The sequence below is a fragment of the Crocodylus porosus genome, unplaced genomic scaffold (genome assembly GCF_001723895.1).
Source record: "Crocodylus porosus isolate Cpor-Errol unplaced genomic scaffold, CroPor_comp1, whole genome shotgun sequence".
NCBI lineage: Eukaryota > Metazoa > Chordata > Crocodylia > Crocodylidae > Crocodylus > Crocodylus porosus.
This window is the reverse complement of record NW_017728917.1, coordinates 16,404,278-16,419,281: the sequence shown is the minus strand read 5'-3', so window position 1 is coordinate 16,419,281 and position 15,004 is coordinate 16,404,278. Positions and strand designations below refer to the sequence as shown.

General features: G+C 42.5%; 1 long non-coding RNA gene across 1 annotated transcript; it reads left to right on the top strand.

Moving 5' to 3' along the window:
- Positions 1-6,761: 6,761 nt before the first annotated feature.
- On the top strand, positions 6,762-11,208 carry LOC109311250. Its single transcript, XR_002101454.1, has 3 exons — positions 6,762-6,932; positions 7,159-7,235; positions 9,606-11,208. It is a non-coding gene; the product is annotated as an uncharacterized LOC109311250 (long non-coding RNA).
- The last annotated feature ends 3,796 nt before the right edge of the window (positions 11,209-15,004 follow it).

Below are 15,004 nucleotides of genomic sequence, written 5' to 3'. Positions count from 1 at the left end.
CTTTTTATTATCTTTGATCTTGGACGCTAGTCCTAGCTCTATGTCCGCCTTAGCTTTCCTGACAGCCCCCCTACAGGCCCGAGCAGAGGAGGTATACTCCTCTTTGGAGATAGCACCCCCCTTTCACCGGTTGTACACTGCCTTTTTGGCAATCAGGCATTCCCGGACGCCCTTGGTGAGCCAGGGGGGCTTTCGGGCACTCTTGCCCCCCTTGCTTCTTGTTTGACATGGTCACCCCTTGGGCCCTGAGTATTGTCTCCTTAAGGAACGACCACTCATCTTGGGCACTGAGTTCCCCTGCCCTTGAGAAGCCCAGTGCCTCTCCCACTAATCTCCTCAACTCGTTGAAGTTGGCCCTCTTGACGTCTAGGGCTACTGCCTTGCTGCAGGCCCTTGACACCCTGCGCTGGATGGTGAATTTGTTTCAACTTCTTATAAAGATGCAAGGCAATGTCACTCTAGACTTTGAATGCAGGGAGATTAATAGATAACCAGATAGTTGTGCTCTTTCGGGCTTCCCATGTAACATTTATTTTGCATCTCGCTCTTCACTGCTCTCCTCATCCCTCTCCTCCTGTTCTCTTCCTGTCTTTGTCATCACTTCCTAGGCCAGCTAAGCTTATGACACAATTCTTGCAGCACCCACTGCCAGGTAGAGCTGTTTACAGAGATACATGATGAGACCGGGAATTGCTGTGACACTAAGTGTATGACTGAGGCTATGGGCTATTAAATCTTTGAGGGAGAAACCATTTGTGCAGTCCCAGCCCCATTGAATTCATTGGAAGTTTCATCAGTGGATCAGAGTTTCACCCCAATCTCTGTAGTTTCTAGAAATTTCCCTTGATATAGTGTCACTTACTTAATGAATAGTTAAACTGGAGAAAATATGAACTAGTACAAGAACTGTGTGGTGAAAGAGGAGTGGGTTAAAGGGGACATGGCAATGGGTTAGCTGAAAGGGGAACTACTGGCCTGGGAAGAGGGCATGATAAGGCTTCCACAAGGATCAGTCTTGGGACTGCTTTGATGTCCTATACAAAAACTTAGTGTGCTAATAATACTTGCTGATGAATTAGAAGGCATTGTCCACACAGGGAGATTGAGAGGACAAGATGATATTGAGGACTGGAGTAATAAAAATGGCATGAAATTCAACAACAAAAAGTTCAAGGACACACAATCAGAGACTAATTGGCATTTCTACTATAAACTGGGAGTTTATCAGTTGGAAAAGAGGAAGAGAAAGACCTTGTTGTATTAAGTGATCAAAAGATGAGCATGAGCCATGGATGTGATACACTGATGGAAAAGGCATGTGATCCTAGGGTATATTGGGTGAGGTACAGGGAATTATTACTGTCAGCATACAGAGCACTGGTTTGACCTTTGTGTGGATTACTGCATACAATTTTGGTTCCCCCAGACTCAAGGAAGATGAACAGAAACAGGTCCAACGAAGGGCCGCTAGGATGATCAGAGGAATGAAGAGCTGGACTTAGGTTGAGAGGGGCTGTGATTGTCCTTATAAGCACAGCAGTGAGATGAAACAGAGACGATAGAAAAGAGCCATTCAAATAAAGAATAACACCAGTAGAAGAACAAGTATGTATTACCTAGCCATGAATACAGTTAGATCAGAAATGAGAGAGCTTCTGTCCTTCAGAAGGTTAAGATTTTGGGGGCAGTCTTCTAATTAAAGTAAGAGGTTGAGGGGAGAGGGGCAAAAAACCGAGCTCTTTTTAAGACCAAAGGCCTGAACTTGGTACCAGTGATGTCAGTGGTTTCCATTAAATGAAGAGCAAAATATAGTGCCAAATAATAATGAGAGAAGCTATACTTGAGGCATTTCCAAGGTATCTAGAGAGCTCACAGAAAGCCTGCAGCATGCCCATCAGCTCTTTTAGTGAGATCTTCCAAGTAAAGTGCAAGTGCACTTTAAGTCATATATAATATACGACCAGTACACACCTACCTCAGTGCATACAGTCGTCAGCAATAATAGCACTGTTTTCTTCTGGAAAAAGGTGAGTCCATCCTTTTGTATTGCATAGAGATCTTCAGGTGGAAAATGCTACTGAAGTGCAATTTTGCTCTTCTTATTTCTAATCCACTTATGTGATTTCTTTCCTTGCCGGCTGTGTCCTCATTAACAACTGCATTGAAGACGTCACAGTTCTTATAACAAATCGCTCTAGTACTGGAAAGGGCAAGGGTGATAAGCTTAAAAATGTAGTTTTGAGTGTAGTTCCTTACATGTCTAAAACAAAAGTACACAAGATGACATGTCTTTTCCCATCATGCAAAGCATCAAGACTTCAAGACTACTATAAAAATTAGTAGAACTGTATAGGTTTTTCTGAGTATTCATAAAAGTACTGACAGAAGACAAACTTGGATTGATGGAAAAAGGGTCAGATCCCATAGCCTTTGACACAAGCAGGATCTAATGTGTATAAAAATCCCACTGAAGCCCTGAAAAGGCAGTTGTAAGAAGCAACACTATTAATGCCTCCTAATCAGAAAGTGAAACCAAATACTGTATTGTTCTGGTTATAAGCCTCTTACTTTCCTCCGAAAGAACAAAAACAATTGCACTTGGTTTGTATGTGGGGTCACCTATAATTGGGGTCCCTGCTGTCTCGACCTTCGTACTTTCTCATATTTTTGTGTAAGCAACAAACATTCCAATACAGATTTTTTTTTTCTGTGCAGTTTTTATTTTAGCATTTTTAGGGCATTTAACACTTCAGGTCCTTTCTTTCTTTGGTTATTTGATTCTGCTGTGGGTTTTTGTAAAGGAAATAGGTCAAGGACTTTATCGCTAGTTGTCAGTTTATATTCAGGGATAGAAGTTCCCTCCCCCGCCCCGCCCCACAAAAGAAACCTGAACCTAAACATGTGGGTTACTTTATAGCGGGGAAAATATGATAGTATGCTGTTTACAGTCCGGGGAAGTGTGTACCACAGCTATCGTGTGACTTCCAGTAAGTGACCATCTATGTACTTCTATACAGATAAACAAGGATGTGGATGAAACTTCCTGTTGCAGTCCCCTATAGATAACTAAGAAATATTTCTCAGAAGTGATTCAAGCCTCTTCCCTTTTCTGACATTTTATATGGCCAAATATTTGAGCTGGCTGCTTCTCTGTCCTCACATGCTGCTCCTGACCCATACAGGTGCTGCTTCTGAGAACTCAACAAGAATGCTACAGGGCTAGAAAGAAAGTGTAAAGCCCAGCAGACAATGAATTAAATAACATAAAGCCTAACTAAGAGAAGGTGCACAAAATGAAACAGTAAGGAGAGAAGGGATGTGAACCTCTAGTGGAAAGAGGAACTAATCATTAATAAACACCAGCAATTATTCCAGTTCCCACCTTGTATTGCTCACAAAACCCCACCACCTTCCCTGTACCTCTCATGTTGAATAGAATAGCTGATGTTACATATTCTGCAGGGAAGTGTTGCACTGCTTGGCACTGGCTGTAAATGGAGAAGAGTCTCCTGACTCCACCCAGGCCTGCTGGCTTCCCCGTTCGGAAAGGAACCAGGGGTCTCTGACTCATGGCAATTGTCATTGGATCTCATGTCCTTTTAAGTCTAGGTTGTGACAGGTCATTTCTCCTTGTTTTGCATGGTTTAGGTACAATCTCTGACTTGTGTTGAACCCCCACATAGGTAACTCAATGCTCCCTAGTCCCCGATTTGCTTGCATACACTCCTTCAGGGACTACTCATAGGTAGGTGGAACACCATGCTTTCTGGGACAACGTGGCAGGCACGCCACGGACAAAGGAAGAAGAGAGGCTGAACACAGGAATTTCTTAACTATGGGCACTTTCCTTTTGAAAGCACTAGAGACAGACAAATCTATGAAAAACATCTAATGTTATCAAATAGAAGTGAGAAACGCAGATTTCTACCAGGTAACCACAGAGCTGATAAGCCTTGAGGATGAGAGCTCTTTCCTTATCTAAGAAAGTCTCTGAAGGTTAGTACAAGATAAAATAATGTCCTACCCATGGAAGATGTGAAGGGCCCCTTTTAGTTATTCTACAAAATGACTGAATGATCTCTTCAATGAGTCAATACATGTATTCCATAGTCCTATACACTTTTTAAAGACATCACAGTCAAACTACCATACCAAAGAGCCATGTCATTACCCCCCAACTGTACCTCTGTTTAAATCATGGCTATCCTTAAAATTGACTTTCTGGACTTGCTACTGTTCAAAAAAATGAAACCAAGTTTTTCTCTGTGGCTTACATTTGCTTTAGGTGAGAAAATTATGCTGGAAAGTCACTTATTACAAAGATTTTCAAACAAGAGCTCTCCAAAGTTTCACAAGAACAGTCTTTAATATAAAATATTAAGGTCATTTATTAAATAAAACTATGCATAAAATTGGCCAACAAGTAAATAGACTGTGGAAAATTCAGCTCTATCTTTCAAAGAGCTACAGAAATGTAACACAATTCAGCACACATCAGCTTTTAGTCTTCTTTTGAAGATTATTAGCTGCTGGTGCAATAGGTTTATCTTTCCTCAGGGAAATACATTCTTCTGCTATGATAAAAGATCACTCATTTCATCCTCTATTTTTCTATTTTTCTTTGTTAAAATTTAAAAAAACCCTAATTCCTGCCTTTGCAGTGACAGGACATTGACAGTTCCCTCATCTTCCTGCTTTACCGGTGGCAAAGTTAAAGGATGTTTTTGACATTTCACGCCTATTATTTGATGTTATTATGCCTAGTAGCTGCATATGCGGGTTTGGTCCAGACATTATTAAGAACACGTTAGACATACTCTTGATCAGGATGGTTTTAACAAGGATCCCCCTTGAGCAGGGGGATGGACTAGGTGACCTCCTGAGGTCCCACCCAGCCCTCCTTTTCTATGATTCCAAGGTGTATAAATTCTGTGGTTGTGTTTAAGGGTCCTGAAGTCTTGATGCTTTGCATGATGGGAAAAGACAGGTCATCTTGTAAGGAACATTGACTGAGAAGAGTTATGGTGCCCATTATAATGGCTTAGCAGATCATGAGGCAGTCCTGAGAAGAGCTAAGTCCACTGAAGTCAGTAGTTGTTGAGACTCTCATCACCTTTGAGAACCAGCCCTTTAGTGCCTGGTCCTACACTGTGGAAGTCAGTGGAAGCTTTGCTGTTGATACTGAAGAGTTCAGCCTCGAGTCCTTAAGACTGATTTCCTCTTACCTGCTTCACTCTTGATACAGTTAACAGTAAAATGATTGTGCAGTATATGCATAGCACACAACACTATACAGAGCCCCTAGATGTGCCCAGTACATCCACTGCACTGAAGTGTTGAAAATCTAATTTTAGACTTGAAAAAACATGCAAAAATGACAAACAAAAGTGAGACTAGATTCAAGAGGGCAAAGGTGGCAGCAATAAAATCACAGGGTTACTTGGATTTGGTAGGGGAACATCCTGATGGCTGCTCGCTTTAAATAGGATAACTCCCCTACTCTGGGCCAAAAGGAAGAAGAGGGGTTTTAGAAGGATGTGGCTGTGGAGAGACCTGGTGAACAGAAACTAGGGGGATAAATCATAGAGTAGCTGCTACAACTGGCTTCATTGTTTCAGTCCTTTAAGACCAGGCCAGGATAAAACTAGTGCTATGCCGTAGGGAACAATGTTGTATCAGCAGTCTTTCTGATCTCTTCCCTCTTTGACTTTGTTATTCTAGACAAAACAATCTGTTTGTTCATTGTGCTTCATTCTGAGCCTAAATGGCCTTGATTTGGAAGGTTTAAATTGGGTTTTAAATGAGGTTGTTTTTCCTTTTACCAAAAAAGAAATGCAATGCAAGAAGAAAAAAAGCAAGATGGACATGGGGAAAAGTATACTGGGTTTTTTAAATTATTTGATTTTCACAATTGTATCAGTAAGATAGGGTACAGCATGGCATTGTTTATAAGACATGATTTTTAATTAGACAATCAATGCCATCTTCATATGAATAGTTCAGTTTTGAGTTTCTTAATGATGCAATTCTGTCTTTTAAGCGAAGCAAGAGAACAATTATTATTTTCTTTAAAAAAACTTGTCTTTGCTGGCATCCCCCCCCCCCCCCGCTTTTAGCAATGGAAATATACTGGTTTTGCAAAAGTTTATTTTGCAAAACAGAAATGATTCTCAAACCTATAATAAAGTAATCCCTGTAATGTTTCAGAAATTTACAGAGCATTAGCATAAGGGAGGTTGAAAGAAGATGCGCTGTTGTTTTTGCTTCTCTTCACTTTCTTTCACTGGTCTGGTGACTACATTCTTCTGGGTCATGTGTTCAGGAAAGATGGACTATACGGAGACACGCAGCATGGAAAATATTCTAACCAGGAATAGTTATGCTGACAGGCTTCACACGTGATGCACATTTGTATATTCCTCACATGTATTTTATTAATAGCATGAGACAGAGACAGGGAGAGCGAGTTATTTCTCTTTCCTTAAATAAAACACCAAAAACAAAATTCTTTCTTCTTTATCACGTTCAACCTGTACACAGCTGATTACTCTATCTTCCTAGAAATAGCACACAATACCGTTAGGAAACCAATGTAGTGCAGAGCAAATGAACATCAGTGAGAACGGCTTTCTAGGCTTGTGTGATTGTGTCTGATTGTCACGAGAAAGGAGTGAGGCCAGCAGGACAGAGGACATAGAATCCAGCATTTGATTAAAAAATAAATGCGGAAGACAGGAATAGAGGTAATTAGAGGCCTTTTTCAGGATCATTCCCAAATGCAAACAGAGCAAAAAAGGGTCCCCAAGTTTGTTTTGGTACTGTGGGCCAGTGTACGCTTTACAGCTCTCCTCAGACCTACATCCTTGCATGGCCCTACCAGCAGAGGGAATGAAAACAAGTCTCCACCCAGGCCAACAACCTTTTCCCTGTGGGTAAGTTTAGGAGAATTTTCTCACCCTGGTAAGACGGTCACAGAGGGAAATCAAATTTAATTCCTAGCATTTTTTTTTTCTCTCCTGCCTTAAATTTAAATTCCCTGCATTCATTTCCTCTAACCTTACTGCTCCTGTTGGTTACAGTGAGTCAGAAATGTTGGAAGGTGCAGTTTCTCCAGGGCACTTTGCTAGCTGAGTAACATAGTTATTTCCTTCTCTCTAGCAGTCATTAAGGGCATGCTTAAGGGAGCTGGTGAATCAGTCATAGACTGGCAAAGGATCCACAAACAACTTAATATGGTAGGTTTCACAAGCTGTTTGGAATTGTTCTAGATAATGTAAAAAGTCATATGGTGTTCTTGGGGAGATATATATGTATGCATGCCTTTCTTGTACTGAGGTTACTAGGAGACATGCATGTGCATCCAAAGGCCACATTGTGCTCAAGGTCATTATTACCTGAAGAGACGTACACATTTCTGATTGTTTCTTTTACTCCATTATAGCCAGTAGGTCAAAGAGGTACCTGGGTGGCTCCCATGAAGCTTGTGGGGCTAAGACGGTTCGTGTGGGACACAAAGGAGTGATGTTGCTAACACCATGTCCAGCCGCCTTTGATGCCCAGGTCCAAATGACTAGGTACCCATTTACAAGTGGGATGACAAGGGCAGTGTTTGGTGTGAGGCTTGAACTCGTACCTCATGATCCCTACCAAGAAGCTAACCTGCTGTGCTCCTGTTATAGACAGGTTTCAAACAACCGGAGAAGGGCTTCTTCTTTTTAAAGGAGCAGTAGGAGAGCTCAGTACTAGCCCCACCAAAGATCTTGATTGCCTTAAATTACCACCAGCAGCTGTTTTTGGACAAGCTGGCACCTGTTCACCATTCTGGGCTCTACAGCCAATTCAGCAGCCATCCACTGAGCATTGTGCTGTCCTAGGCAGCAGTCCGTAGGGTAAATATCTTATTCCCAGTAATGATATTACTAGTGTCTGAAATATGAGGATGAAGAGGCTACAATCTGCAAGACTAGCTCAAATTCCCAGTGAATATAAATGACATAAAACAAAGGCTGTAAAAAAAAAAAAATCTACTTTCATGCCTTTTAGATACTAGAAGTTATTTAAATTAGACTGAATAAAGTACTTTAGAGTTTACTGACTGAGATGGAAAGTGGACTACAGGAAGGGTGGATCGTAGGATGTGTACTCAGGAAACCTGTGTTCTCATCCTGGCTTTGCCAGACACTGGCTAGGTGACCTTGGTAAATCGCTTAGGTCACTCTGATATCAACAAGGAGGCACCCAAAGTTTGGAGCCATGTTCGAAGTGTTGGGCATAGATTGCAGTTGGTTATGAAGGTGGGTGGATTCAGCTTACATTTGCAATGATAGGGAAGAGGATGATAGCTACTAGGTAGAGTCCAGAGTTATGGTCAAAGTAATGGGCTAGGAAACAGTGTTCCCAGTGGGTATTAACGGGGTATTCGCTTTCTTCCACCTTTCTCTATAATGTGTTTTAAGGTACTTTTTTGTGCAAAAGAGGTTGTGCCTAAAAATACTGTAGAGGCATTTTAAAGGAGTATTAAATGTCCACCTCTTACAAAGGGATTGGGATAGCAGGGCTAGTGCATTATAAAACGCACTGAAATCCAGACTTTGGATAACATTCAGAAATTGTTTCAGCTTTTGTTGCCATGAGTGGCAAGGTGCCTAAATATGGCACCCCCTGTAAGCAGTGGTTTCATATTGCTTACCATTCGGGGTCTGCATTTTGTTGAAAATTTTGTTAATTGCAGACATGTGATTGTAAAAATATTCTAAGTCCTCCAACGAGGTTTCATTTTTCTTGTCTGTGCCATTCCACTTCATAAAGCAGTAGGAATCATTGTAGTCTACCGACCTCGCTGAAGAAATCCTTCATATCACGTACAACCATGCAGATTGACAGTTTTTGCATTCTTCATCCCAGCCTGCAGTGACGGTGGAGTGTAACTTTACCTGTTATTGAGTCAACAGAAGAATGCTCTAGGGTTTAAAAGACTGAATAGTGGGCTCATCTACATGTACAGTTAATGCAAATGAATAAACTCTGGTTTACTTCGCATCAGCGTTTATTGCTCCTGAGTGAAGCATTCGCATGTGCGCTTGGGACTGTAGCACATTGAGCCAGGATAGAGCAGCCCCAGCCTGCAGGAGGCCCCAGGGTTCAGCCTGCTAGCCTGGGGCTGCTCTGGCCCAGCTCAAGGTACTGCGAGGGGGCTGGCTGGGGCACGAGGGTGCTTCAGTGAGGGTCTAGCTGCAAGGCAGGCCCCACATGGAATAGTGGGAGTTCCCCCATGCTCCAGCCATCCCTGTCAGCACCTACACGTGCACTGCAGTGAAGTAAACGCCACCATAGGATAATACTTGTGTCTGGCAGTATTATCCTATGGCAGAGTTAATAAGTTTACTCCAGCCTAATAACACTGCACATGTAGACACTGATGTCTTATTGTGGAGCTATTTAGTCAGCTCCACAGTAAATGTCTCATGTAGGTACGTTCAATGTGAATGATTCAGGGCTTGACTGCTGCGGAGGTAACATGAACAAACTGAGCAGGCATTTAGAAGATGGGACTGCAAGGCCAAGATGAACAGTAATAACTCTGAAGGTTATTTGTCCCTCTCCAGGTGGAGGTGGCATATTCACCCCCAGGATGAGAACAAAGCAATGCTCCAGGATTCTCACCCGGACAGCACCCCCCAGCTTGCAGAACGTGTTTTCATAGGAATTTTCCTAGTCTGCTTTTGGCAGAGAAATCAGTCGAAAGAATTGTATAGGGTTTTTTTTTTTTAATGTAGCACAAAAGCTAATTAACTGAAGTGAAGTACACCTTGTGTATTGGCTTTAATTCCTGTCCAAATGTTACACACACCACTGTACAGTGCTGCATAATGAAGCTTTGCATGTATGCGGTGCCTTCTATTTGTAGACTTCAAAGGACTTCATAGCTGATGATAAGGGAGAAAAATTGTAGATAAGTAGCCACCTTTATCCAGACAGTAATTGACATCACTGGAGTAATAGCAGGGATGAATTTATCCATTACCTTGATATTATTTATGGGGAAATTGAGGCTCTGAGAGCTTAAGTGATTTGACCTCGTTTCCACAGAGTCTGTTGGTGCGATAATAGGAAGATCACCGATTTTCTAAGTCGTGGTTCTGGGAGTTGGCCACAAAACTGGAGGTTGGTTTTAGGTATTATATGCATCTGGATTTGGCATTCTGTGCTTTGTCTACTTGTTTTGTTCGCTCCTTTTTGAGCCTACAGATAGAACAGCTAGTCACTTGTGCGTTTTGCCAGTGTATCAGCCTATATCTTGGCTGACTTCTTGTTTTCCACATGAAGTTTCATGCAGAATTTCTGTAAAGGTGTGGTGTACAACTGCTGCCAGTGTGTGCCTAGGCACTGTTGTGGCATGTTAATAGGATTCCTGTAATTTTTACGTGAGCTATCTTTGTAGTCTCACAGCACTTAGAAGTAGTCTCTTTGTAGTCTCGCAGCACAGAGAGCTTAGTAATCTCTGAACCAACACAACCTATGAATCTGTGATGTAATTCATTTAGGAATGAAGCGCACCCATAAAGGGTGACATAGATTTTTCCCAGACAACAGCCTGATTGGATGTAGGAAAAATATCGGTAATCTGGAAGGATGGGGGAACCAAACAGCCCAACACAAAGCTAGAGCCAATGTCGTCCACACAGGGTGCTTGGGCTAATGCATCTGTATAAATGCAGATCTCATGGCATCTTCTTGTGCCCATTGGTGCCTTCACACCAGTCGACACACGGTTGCCATGAAGACCTTTTGGGAACATTGCAGGAGAGTGTATAAGCATCTCTGAATAGCAGCACGGCATCTCTGTTAGCAGCTGTACGGCACAAATCTGCTGCTGGGATTGAATGTTGGGAGCCAGGGCAAGGCCTCTCCCAGCCAGAACTAAATGTTCATCAAAGGCATAATTCCTTCGCCAGAGCTTGCTATTGAACACCACATTTCTGTTTGTGTAGGTGATAAGAAAACCTCTAGTTAGAGTTTAATTTGTGTTCCAGCTCCTGCCCAAAATCAGAACTGCAGCAATCAGAGCCTGATGCAGCCCCAGCTTCAGCACCTCTGCCCTGCTTATCAGCTTCTACATGCAATGACATGGAAAAAATTAATTCACTGAACATTAAGTGGAGGTAAATTTACTATAATGTATACTACATCAGTGACTAGATGCTCAAACCAGCCGGGGGCTTCCATTGAGGTACATACCAACGAGACACTATCCAGGGACTGCCCCAGAGACTTGGCAGTCTAAACAGACAAGATGGACACGGGGTATGGGAGGAGGTGGAACGTATGGGCAGATTGGTCAGTGTGAGGGTGTTGTGTGGGATAGCAAGGTTATGTAGTCTTCCTCTTCAGTTTTTTGGGTGATAGTTTCATAGTGTTTAGGATCAGAAGGGACCTAAACAGATCATCAGGTCCAACCCCCTGCGCCAGGCACGAATGAGTGTGGGGTCATAACACCCCAGCCAAGTATCTGTCCAGCCTCCCCTTGAAGACCCCCAAGGTAGGAGAGAGTACCACCCCTCAAGAGCCCATTTCAAAGCCTGGCAGCCCTAACTGTGAAGTAATGTCTCCTGATGTCCAGGCTGAACCTTCTCTCTAACAATTTGTGGCCATTAGTCCTAGTAACCCCTGGTAGATCTTAGCATCTGGAGGGACAGGAGATTGTGCAAACTGTCCCCCAGAATCACAGAAAATTAGGGTTGGACTAGGTGTGACCTCCCAAGGTCCCTTCCAACTCCCCACTTGAAGTAGGACCATGTCCAACTAGAGCTTCTCAGCCAAGGCTTTGTCTACCCGGGCCTTAAAAACCTCCAAGGATGGAGAGTCCACAACCTGTCTGGGTAACCTGTTCCTTTGCTTTACTATCCTCCTAATGAGAGAGTTTTTTTCTAATATCCAGCCAAAACTTCTCTTGCTGCATCTTGAGATGCTTGCTCCTTGTTCTGTCATCTGCCACCACTGAAAACAGTCCAGCTCCATCCTCTTTTAAACCCCCCTTCAGTTAACTGAAGGCTGCTATTTAAACCCTGCTATCTCTTCTCCAGACTAAATAAGCCCAGTTCCCTCAGCCTCTCCTCAGAAGTCATGTTCCCCAGCCCCCTAAACCTTTTCATGCCCTCCGCTGGACTCTCTTCAGTTTGTCCACATCCTGGACACAGTACAGCAGATGTGGCCTCACCAGTGCCAAATAGAGAGGATGTATCATTTCTCTCGATCTGCTGGGAAAGGGTCTCTCAAAGGTGTGTGGTCTCCTGGGGCTTCTCCTGGAACAGTGCTGCCTCCTCATCCCCTCCTGGCCAGGACTGTTCCTCAGGGCACCTGGATCTAATGTCTCATAGCTCATGCCTTGTCCAGAGGCCTCAAACTTTTGCTCTGGCACCCAAGCATACACACAGCATTCCAGATAGGTGAATTCTGTTCTCATTAATCTAGAGACTGAAATGCATGTGTGTTACGGTGGAGCTCATAATAGAAAGTTTACTAACATCTCCACCATGGAGAGATTAACACCATGCCATAATGAAATACTGCATCTTTTTCTAAATATGTTGAAGCAATTATCACTCAAAGCACTGCATGGACTGCAAGATCCTCCTAGCAATAGAGCCAGTGCTGTAGCTCACGTGGGGCTAGGGGGATTCCCTATCAGTGACTGTTTTATGAGATGGGCTTCATTCTGGCTAAAGAAAAGGGTTAAAGAGCTTTGTGAGCTCCTGTTGAAAGAGAGCATTTGGACTGCTACAGTTTGCTGTATGAAATTGCCTGCGAGTAAGGCTAGCGAATGAGGAAATTGTTGCTTTTCTGTTGTTATTGTATGTGGAACATACTTGGTTTCTGCCCTCTTTAAGGAGGAGGAAAGGTTTCACATTTGTTATTTGTGAAGGCCATGGATATGTAGGAGCCCAGGAGCATTGATACAAATGAAAAGGTGACTGAGAAAAAAATGAAAGTCTTACATGGTATTGTTTGTGCTACTTCCAGGCTCTAGTGCCACCCATATATACACAAAATGTAGCACAGTAAATCCAGGACAAGAGTAATGCTGGAAAGAAAGGTGCTTTTTGAACAAGATCAGCAACTTATCATAAGCAGAAGCAATTTGCTCCTCAACTGCACAGCACAGACTTCAGCAGAATTACCAGTAGTTGTGTACACACATTCATACACATACCCCTCACCTATTTTTCTCAGACGCTAATCTTATCAAAGGTCATTTAGTAGCCAGACCACAGTCTCTTCATGCTAGACAGACTGGGGATGATACCCAGATTCTGGAGCCCCTGGATTTCCAAAGTTAAGCAGTAGGCTCTCGTAGAAACTACCTGGCTGAGGTCCAGGGAAATGAGTTCTGATTCCTTTTACGACTTTGAGTCATTTACTGTCCACAGTAAAGAGCCCATAAAAACTCGGACTGTATTGTAATTACTCAGTTATTCTAGGGTGTAGCTTTGGTATTCAAAAGCCCTGATTCTGCTCTCAAGCACACAGTGTAACACTAAGTACATTTCAGTACAACTACCATGCAGAAACCGGCACTTAAATATTGCCCCTAATACGCTCACTTTTTCAAAAACTATCAGTGGTTATTAGCAGCATGTGAACAAAACTGCCCGCTGGCTAAGCAGTTTTCAAAATACGCATACCCTATGAATCTCAGTATTGGGATTTGGAGCCTTTTTTAACATGAATGAAGAAATATAAGAATCTATTTTTTACAGCATTTTCATGTTCATCAAGAGTTCAGTGCAAGTCAATAGAGTTAGGATTGGGAGTCAATGAGACCAGTCCTAAAGCCTTTGCTCAGGTGAGTAACAGTGCTCGGAAAGGGCCTATAATTGGTTATACACATATAAGGGATGAATGTACCCTTAACAAAGAATAAGTTACTAACTAAAATGTGCACCTTTTCCTGTTTGTGACACTTCTATATGTGGATTCAATTTTCTCAGCTTACTAGAATCATCTCAAGAAAGCTTTTTGCCAGTTAACCTTGGCCTGTAGATCACTTAATTGCTAGAAGTCTCTGTTTAAGCTATCTAAATATTTATCTGGCCTTCCAATGACTATACATTTATTTTCATAGTTCCTTCTGAGGTGGATAATCCAGATACCTTTTATTGAGAGGGAACTGAGGCAAATACAATAGTGAAGCAATCTGTACAAGCTCACAGAGAAAGGAACTGAATGCCAGTTTCAGGTGCTGTGAATATAAATCCATTTGTTTGCTCAAACTAACCTTTTGCTTCCAGGTGCATTGGTTAGCATGAATTAGATGCCAGGGCACATGGTGCAGTTTTCCTTTTTCTGAATGGCTGATCACAACTAAGAGCCTGGTCTCTATTCTGATGAATGGAAAATTCACCTCTGAACATATTCTTGAATATATGCATGAAAGCTGCTGTTTCTGTGGTGATGCTTATAAGTGAATATATTCATTAGGAACTTCTCAGGGAGAAAACAAACAAACAAAAAAAAGAGCATAACCCAACTGAGTGCATTTATTGATTTATTTGAATATTCACTGTTGTGGGATGCTTGTCTCAGTATTATTTGTCCCTGCCCTGACCAGCAACTAGTCAATTCTGGCCAACATTTTCACATGTCTCAACTTTGGGTGTCCAGATTGAGGCACTGTATTTAAAATGGTGGAGACCACTCTGCCAGATATCAGATCCTGAGGCTGCTTGCAGACATTTAAAAAAACCCACCAGAAAACAGTGCTTTACTTTAAACTCAGCTTCTGTGCCAAGCCTGATGCATGCCCAGAGGAGGCAGCACATTAGTTGGACCCGGCTCACCCAATGTCTGTACAGACTGGGCACTTTAGTGGGGCTTTTTGGTGCTTTCATCCAATAGCTGATTCAATCAGCTTTAGATAAAATCACCAAAAAGCCCCACTGAATCTCCCAATCTAGACAGATGCTGCGGAGACAGGTTGAAGTAAGTGCTGCTTCTTCTATTAAAG